This window comes from Fukomys damarensis, unplaced genomic scaffold (assembly GCF_012274545.1).
Source record: "Fukomys damarensis isolate Sample0158 unplaced genomic scaffold, DMR_v1.0_HiC HiC_scaffold_20, whole genome shotgun sequence".
In the NCBI taxonomy this organism is placed as follows: domain Eukaryota; kingdom Metazoa; phylum Chordata; class Mammalia; order Rodentia; family Bathyergidae; genus Fukomys; species Fukomys damarensis.
This window is the reverse complement of record NW_022900932.1, coordinates 30,720,866-30,729,305: the sequence shown is the minus strand read 5'-3', so window position 1 is coordinate 30,729,305 and position 8,440 is coordinate 30,720,866.

Below are 8,440 nucleotides of genomic sequence, written 5' to 3'. Positions count from 1 at the left end.
CAGTCTGATTTGTTCCCATCTTTTAAAGACTCACCTAATTTACAACTCTATATAGAAGTTAATTTACAGAAAACTGAGAATAATGCAGGTAATACCTATCCATAGAAATGCAAAGTGTGTTGAGGTAACGCAGCTCTTACTCTTTAGATACGCACCAGTTTTCCAAGTTCTGCACCCATTTTTGAGCATTCTGATCTCACTATAATTATGTGGCCTTTTGCGTTCTCTTCTGAACTCATTGTAATACAGGTTCCCTCATTAATTAATGACAATGTTTTTTATGTGCTCATTTCTTATTTGTCTGAGAGTCATGATTTCATCCTATTTTTAAATGTATCTTTTCTAATACCTCTACCCTCTGCAAGAAGTCCTCTGCCACTTCCTTAAGAGATTTGTTTCAGGGCCAGGATTTAGCTCACTGGTGCCACCGCCTGTCTCACAAGTGAAAGGTCCTGAGTTTCAGAAAATCCAGGAAAATATAGTTCATCGGCACATACTGAGTCATTCATTTTTCACCCAACAATCTTGTGTTGAAAATTGAGTCAAATCTACCTCTCTGTATTATAATCCATCACTGTCACTTCTAGAAAAGCTCTCATGAAAAATACAAAGCTCTTTTCCATGTGACAAGCATTCAATCTAGAGCTACACTGTCCACCACAGTGAGCACAAGCTCCAGGGCAGCTGTTGAGCATTTAACAATTTGATTGGTCAAAATTGAGGTGTGCTATAAATGTAAAATACACATAAGATTTGAATACTTTGTATAAAAACAAAGGCTATAAAATGCCTCTTTAATATTTTTGATGGATTATGTGTTGAAACACTATTTTGAATATATTGCATTAAATAAAATACATTATTAAAATTAACTTCACCTGTTTCTTTTTACGTTTTGGTTGTGGCTCCTACAAAATTGAAAACCACAGACCTGATGTGTTTTACGTAATGCATCCACTGGCTGCACTGAATCCAAACTCTGTTCCACTCCTCTTCTAGTGGGTCTCCCCTAGTACAGACCATAAAACTCCAGGTCTTCTCATTCTTGTTCAACAATCTGTCTCCCTCACTCCTTTGAATCTCTTCCTCTTTCATCTGGCGTATTTCAGCTTGTTGAAGTCTCAAATAGGGCAAGTACACTACGGCACAGGTGAGTTCTTTAGTACTTACTTGATTGAGAACCTGCACATCCATTAACAGAAAGTTCTATCACCTGCATTTGAATACATCTTTATTACCTGCTTTTAACTTTTAAGTCTTCCTCCATGTAGTTATCTGAATTATTTGATTTTGCTCACTATTCCTGCGTGTGCATACATTTTCTTGAACTCACGCTTTGTTCTTTTACCTGAAGAATTGTAAATATTCCCATTTTCTTCTGCTATCTAAATGCAAAAGTACATGAACCCTCCATTCTGTGACTTTACTCACATTATAGATCATTTTCCAATCAATGGGCCTTGGGATACCAGTAAACTGTGAGGTCTTCAGAGGTATGCAATGAAAAAATATGTAACTAATTAGTTTTATTGATACATCTGAGATATACAAATGATCACATCAATCACAGGGAATTTGTACCTGTACATGATGTATTCTGATTCTTCATTTTTCCCCATTCCCCTCCCCTCCTTTCAACCCTTCTTCCCCTTCTTATTTACAAGAGTTTTGTTCCTTTTTCCTCTTCTTTTCTCTTTTTTGCTTTTCCCTTCCTTCCTTTCCTCTTCCACCCTCTCTAGTTCCCCTTCCAATTTGAACATTTTCTTCCTATTTCACAATAGCTATTATACATTTTGGTCCTTATTTACGCTTTCAGTTTCTTACACCAGAGAAACAATACAATATTTATAGATGTGTGTCCAATTTATTTCACTTAAGAAATTGGACTCAAGGTGCATCTATTTATCTAGAAATGTCTCGAGTTTATCCTTCTTCATGGCTAAATAGTACTCTGTTGCATTAAAAAAAAAAACACATCTTTATCCATTCATCACTTGATGGGCATTTTGGTTGTTTCCAATATTTAGCTATTACCAACTGTGCTGCTATAAACAAGGGTGTACATTACCGAATAGTTTCTCTGGTGTGAAAAACTATAATTGTACATAAGATCCTAATGAGATAATTGACAATGTGTAATAAGAAAAAAAGGGCTAAAGGTGTAGGGGAAGTGGGAAGGGTAGGGCAAAGGTAATAAGGGAAAAGAAAAAAAATATGAGAAAATGAAAAACTGGAAATAAAGTGTTTGTAAATGGGGAGGGTAGGAGGGGTGAAGGGAGGGCAGGGACAAGGGGAAAAATGAGAAACAAGACCTGTCATGTAAAGGTACAGGATCCCAATGATGACTGTAACTGTACTGTACACCTAAAATGTACCAATAAACTCAATTAAAAAAAAAACAAGGGTGTACATACATCCCAGTGGTGTAATGCTTGTAATTGTTTCAGGAGAATACCAAGAAAGGGAATAGCTCAGTTAAATGGAACCTCTAGTTTTAGTTCTTGAGGAATCTCCACACTGTTTTCCACAGTGGTTGCACCAGTCTACACTCCCACCAATAGTGAAGAAGGGTTTCTTTTCCCCCAAAAGCTCTGCCAGCATTTTTTATTGGTTGAATTATTGATAATACCATTCTTTCTAGAATAAGATAGAATTTCATCATTGTTTTAATTTGCATCTCTCAAATGACCAGTGATGTTGAACATTTTTTCATATGCTTATTTGCCATTTGTACTTCATCTAAGAAGTATCTATTTCATTCAGGTGCCCAATTTTGGATTAGGTCTTTAAATTTGGGAGCTCCGATTTTTTTTAAGTTCTTTATATATTCTAGATCTTAATCCTTTGTCTGAGGAACACCTGGCAAAAAAAGTTTTCCCACTCTAGGTTGTCCCTTCACTCTGTTGGTGACTTCCTTTGCTGTGCAAAAGCTTTTTAATAAGATGAGATCCCAGTTGTTGACTCTTTTTAATATTTATTGTGCAATCAGGGTTTTGTTCATAAAGTCTTTTTCCTACCCTTATGTCTTCAATAATTCCACCCATTCTGTCTTCCATAAAATTTAGTCTTTCCATTTTAATATTTAGATCTTTGATCCATTTCAATTTTAGTTTAGTGAGTGGTGAGAGTTGTGGGTCTGGTTTTAATCTTCAGCATGAGGGGAGCCAATTTTTCCAGCACCATATATTAAAGAGCCTATCTTTCTTCCAGAGAAGGTGTTTGGCTCCTTTGTCAAAGATATGGGGGCTAAGTGAGTTTGGAGTTGCTTCTGCATCTTCTACCCTATTCCATTGATCCTCAGATCTTTTTATGGGGGGGAGGTATTTGTCTGTTTGTTGCCAGTACCACTCTGTTTTCATCATAGTAGCTTTGTAGTATAATCTCTAGTCAGGGATTGTGATGGCCCCTTCCTTGCCCTTGTTTCCCAGAATTGTTTTTGCTATTCTGGTTCAAAATGAATTATAGGATTGTTTTCTCTAATACTATGAGCTATTCTATTGGTATTTTGATGAAGATTGCATTAAATCTGTATGACAATTTTGGGAGTATGGCCATTTTCATTATAATGGTTCTTCCTATCCAAGAGCAAGGGATATATTTCTATTTTCTGATTTCTTCTTCAATCTCCTCTTTCAGAATACTGTAGTTTTCAATGTAAAGGTCTTTTATTTCCTTTCTTAGACTAATTCCTAAGTACTTCATTTTTTTTCAATGCTATTGTGAAAAGTGTAGAGTTCTTAATTTCTCATTGAGTTTGTTATTTTTTGTACAGGAATGCTATTCAATTTTGAGTATTGACTTTGTAGCTATACAACTGAATTTGGTTATTAAATCTAGAAGTCTTTTGGTGGAGAAATAATGATAATGTAACTTCTTCCTTTCCCATCTTTATTCTTTTTATTTCACTGCTTTGGCTAATGCTTCCAGAACTATATTGAATAGGAGTGGTGACAGTGGACATCCTTTTCCTGTTCCTGATTTTAGACTAAAAGCTTATAGTTTTTTATCATTTAGTATGATGTTGGCTGTTGGTTTGTCATAGATGATTGTTATCAGATTAAGATAGAGACCATATATTCCAATTTTCTGTATGGTTTTATCATGAATGGATGTTGGACTTTGTCAAATGCTTTTTCTCTATTTATTGAGATGATCATGTGGTATTTGTCCGTGGCTTTGTTGATATTATGTATTACATTTATTGATCTGTATAAATTCAACCATCCCTTCATGCCTGAATGTATAACCTTAGTGATGATTTGCTGCATTCTATTTTCTAGTATTTTACTGAGGAATTTTGAATCGATATTTAATAGAGAGATTGGCCTGTAATTCTCTTTTTTTGGTTGGTTCCTTCTCTGGTTTTGATATCAAGGTAATACTTGTTTCTAAGAATTACTTTGGGAGTATTGCTTTCCTTTCTATTTCATTAAAGTGCTTGCGAGTAATTGCACTAGATCTCTTGCAAATTTCTTGTAGAATTAAGCACTGAATCCATCAGGACCTGGGTCTTTCTTTGTTGGTAGGTTTGTAATTACAAATTCAATTGCACTGACTGATATTGGGTTATTCAGAATTTTTGTATCTTCTTGATTCAGCTCTGGCAATTCATATGTATCTAGGAATCTGTCTCTGTGTTTTCCAACATATTTGAGTACAGAGTCTTAAATTAGGTATTGATAGTCTTCTGAATTTCTGCAGGATCCCTTGTGATTTTATCCTTTGCATTCTAATTACATGAATTTGAGTCCTTTTCTTCCTTTTTTCATGCGGTTGGCTATCAATTTTATTTAATCTTTCAAAGAATCAACTCTTTTATTCATTTTTTGTATTTTTTTAGTCTCAACTGCATTAATTTATGCTCTTATCTTTCTGCTCTGATCCTCCCTCCTATGAGCTTTGGGCATGACTTCTTTTTCTAGGAGTTTGAGGCTCATTGTTAAGTTTGAGCTCACTCTGTCTTGCTGATGTGGGAATTCACCACTATAAATTTCCCTCTTAGGACTGCTTTTATTGCATACTATAAATTCTGGTATTTTGCATTGGCATTATCATTTAATTATAGAAACTGTCTCATTTGTTTAATTTCATCTGTGACCTGTTGGTTGTTTGGGAGGGTGTTATTTAATTTCCACATGTTTATGTAGTTTTTGTGTTTTCTTTTTGCATTGATTTCCAATTTCATTGTTCTATGGTCTGATCATGGAAAGCTTTCTCACATAAAATTTGTTTTTACACCAAAACAGGCTGAAAACATCTCTCTATGACTGTCAAATGCAGCTGACAGGGTAGGTAGAGCTGCTAAAGTATTTTCATATTTATTTGAAGGACCCAATGGCACAAGGTAACATGAGGCCTACACAAGAAAGCCAGAATCTAGTTGCCTCATAGGTACACATGAAGTGGAAAAGCAAGCAGGGCACTCAGTATTTCTCCTCTGAGGCTATTCTAAAATGGGGGACGGAGTAACCCAGTACAAATTACAGTAATAATTACAGCTGTCATTTAGTTCTTTCAATCATGTAATAAAAAGATCTATATTTGGAAGTAGGCCTCAAGTATAGAAACATGGAGAACTATTGCTGTAGATTAAACTTTTAAAAGAGAGGAGTAGCTCTCACCACAGGACATAGAACTGAAGAAAATCTTCAGAATGACATTGAATCTTAATTTCTAAACTATCTAGGTTTAAATCCAGAAAATCCTGTTATAAGCAATTTAGTGTGTTATCTTTTTTTTTTTTTAAACCAGGGATCAAACTCGGGTCTTTGCGTTTGCGAGGCAGGCAGTACAACCTGCCTAAATCCCTAGCCCCCAGTGTGTTAACTTGTCCACTATTAAATCAGGTTTAGGGTTACCTATTTACCTATTTTGATAAGCCAATGTTGACTTTTGTTGATTTATTCTTTCTTTTATGTGTTTGCAAATTATTTAATAATCAATTTAAGTGTCTAGGTCAACATCAAGCCTATGAGTTTGTTTCTAGAGTTCAAATTTTACTGTTTTTGAAACTTGAAATATTAGGCAATTTCTAGGTGACTGATAGATTTCCAAAGCAGTTTGGTGTACTGCAAAAAATATCTACTTCTGAATCAGCCTAGCTCCCACTTTTGGACTGTCTATAGACCTTTGAGCAAATTATACATATATGTAATATATATGTATGGAGCTTCATTTTCTTATCTATAAAGTGAGAATAATGAAACTGCTTGCTGAGTATTTATAAACAACTAAAACTTGAAATTTTTGGATGTGAGCATTAGGATGGATGGAATTCTTAAATACAGTAAGCATTAAAGTAAGTCTATATGATAAGTACATGGGAATATGATATATTATTTTCTGTACTTATCTGCACATGAAAATATTTTATTTTAACCTATGAATAATGTAGCACAGTTGATCACAATGCTAGCAAGTTGGTAATAATTTAACACAATTTTGTATAATTATCTCAACTATTACAAATTATTTCAAAACTGATAGATAACAAATATGCAAGTCTTGTCAAGCATAAGATACAACATGGGATCTAGAGAACAGAACTTTATATCAGACAGATCTTTATTTTTGTTCTTTTCAACCACTAATAAGCTGGGTAATACTTAGGAAGATTTCTTTTCCTCTGGGAGCTTTGTTCTTAATTTGTAAAGTTAAGGTAATCAAATCTACCCTGAAAGGACCCTAAGAGAATTATATATGACAGAGTAGAAATTACATACCAGATATAGCATTTCCCTGAAAATTCATAGCTATTATTACCCTGAGATATAATTTTTTCTGAATCTGTTAATATAAATTTATTTAACTTGTCAATGTACTTCTTTATACTTGTACTTTTAAAATGCTTTTCCCATCTCCTAATTACTTGCTTTTTCCTTTGATGTTTCAACATCATTGTTATTCCCCTAGGCAAATAATGTTGATTCCCACCCCCGACCATTTTCATTCCAATTAGCCAACTTGGCTTATTCAAGGAGCCAAAGTGACTCTTCTTGCCACATTTGCTTCTCATCTTTCCCACTCCCGCCATCCTAGTTCGTTGCCTCTAATTTAGACTATTGCGATAAATACTACATTTCTTTCTTCCATTCAGTGAATTCTAGACACCAATGTCAAATTAACCTTCTACAGTCAGAACAAGTTACTCTCACTAAACACCTTCAAAGACTCCCCGTTGCTCACAGAATAGAATTCTCTCCCTCACTTTCTTACCCTTAGTGAAATGGCCTGAACTTTCTTTCCCAATTTAATTTCCACAGCTTCCAGGAAGCATATCTTTTTGGCAAGTGGGTAAGTAGACACTTCAGGAAATGATGGCTGGTGCCTTCTAATTCTCAGGCTTATATAAATTATCTAGGATTAAAAGAAAGTCCAAAGGGAATTGATTGAATGATAAATTAATTTGATGACTATACCACTTTATTAAACTGCTCAGTTGAATTTCTTAGTTAATAAAATAGTTAACATCATAGCCCAGGAGCTGGGCTATTTTAACCACAGTTACTTAAATTGTTTCTTAAATGTTGAAGATATTTTCCTGGCTTATTAAGTCATATATAAAAACTTTTCTTTGTTTACTTATCCAGTATCTGACAGGATCACAGAAAACATATTTTGAACGAGTAGAGTTAAAAGGAGCATCAAGACATATTCATCCTGTTTCACAAATGATAAAATTACAGTTCACAGAGCAGCCATTTGAATTGTTCTAGGTCACATTCAAATATAAGGATGAAAGGGTGTTGAATTGTATACACTGAGAGCAAAAGTTGTGAACTATTTTTCCTTATTTTTATTTCTGAGAATGCTTGGTACATTTGTTTCTAAATATTTCATATGCATGTGTATCATTCCCATAACTTCTAAAAACAATGTATTTGAATAAAGGTTAATAAAAAATTACTATTTCAGTTAACCAGATTCAAAGTGTGTTTATAGCAAATAAATGTTAACAAATAAATGTCTCCTGGTAAAGAATTATCTCCAAAAACTGTTCAGTGTCAAGGCCATTAATAAAATATTTGTCAATTTTATGCATTTTATATCCAAATTTATCCTATTTTTCCCAAAAAATTATAAACACTGATAGGGCAAAGAATACATCCAGAAACTTTTTTTGCAAATATAATTTCAACATAGGGCTATGCACTCAATAAATCTGCTGTGAAATGAGTTTTGTTTGCAATTTCCTTAGAATTTTAGGCAGTTATATAATTATTTCATGCCAGAAGTTGTCATATGTTGGGAATTGAGAAGTAATGCAAATATAGTGAATGACTAGCATCCATTTATACAAAAAAAAAATAGAGCAAGCAAGCTTTCCTTTGGCTTACATCCTCAAGATAGATTTAATGAAAATAGTAGTTTGTTTGGTACTAGCACCACAATAGATCCATTACTTGCTGAGCCTTGAAAATAAGCAAGAAACCCTACCACA